At 40.7% G+C, this 894-nt stretch overlaps 1 non-coding gene across 1 annotated transcript; it reads left to right on the forward strand.

Moving 5' to 3' along the window:
- Positions 1 to 269: 269 nt before the first annotated feature.
- Positions 270 to 373, forward strand: LOC122118576. Its single transcript, XR_006149410.1, has one exon. It is a non-coding gene; the product is annotated as a U6 spliceosomal RNA (small nuclear RNA).
- Positions 374 to 894: the final 521 nt, after the last annotated feature.

Consider the following 894-nt stretch of genomic DNA (forward strand, 5'->3'; position numbering starts at 1 on the left):
ATGGGTTACAGTTACATAAGTAAGGTAATGAGTCCATTTCTTATTGAGCATTGTTACCCCCTCCTTTGTCTTTCCCCTACCATTCCGCCCCTTCATACCTCCCCAACATGTCACTCCACGCCCCCCCCCATAGAGTGTCTTGTACATTTCATTGTTACAATGTGGCAAACTGTATCCTTTCCTTGTATTTTAAATGAAGAAATGCTGGCTTGATTTATGCTGATTCTACTGGTGTAGACGCACCTAAAATCACTCGCCAAGTGCAGGAGCACAAAATGAAATGCGTAGCAGAAACATTGGAACATTTCAGAGAAGATTAGCATGGCTCATGCACAAGGATGACAGGCAAATTCCTGAAGCTTTTACAACAGATGCTGGAGGGGATGTGGCCACCAGGGAACCGTACTGCATTCTTGGTGGGAGTATAAAACTTGTTCAACCACTTTGGAAAATAGTATGGAGGTTCCTCAAAAAACTCCACATAGAGCTCCCCTATGACCCAGCAATCCCACTTTGGGACATTTACCCAAATGATCACAAACAAGACCATACTAAAGCTACCAACACAACTGTGGTATATATACACAATGGAATTCTATGCCTCCATCAGAAAGAATAACGTTGCCCCATTTGTTAGTAACTGGAAAGTCTTGGTAAAAATTATATTAAGTGAAGTAAGCCACGTCCAAATTAACATTGGTCCCATGGTTTCCCTAATTTTCAATAACTAATATTTGTCTGGGTTAAGAAGAATAGGTCAAAAGCTATCTGCATATGACCAGATAGGATGATGTTAAGGGACATGAACCCCAAGATAGGGACACAAGTGGTTTCTTTCTTTCTTGCTATTGTTTCTAACGTACATATAATGTGCGATGTGACTTTTTTGTTTCT

The sequence above is a fragment of the Dipodomys spectabilis genome, unplaced genomic scaffold (genome assembly GCF_019054845.1).
Source record: "Dipodomys spectabilis isolate Male_0828 unplaced genomic scaffold, ASM1905484v1 ptg000155l, whole genome shotgun sequence".
Classification (NCBI taxonomy): domain Eukaryota; kingdom Metazoa; phylum Chordata; class Mammalia; order Rodentia; family Heteromyidae; genus Dipodomys; species Dipodomys spectabilis.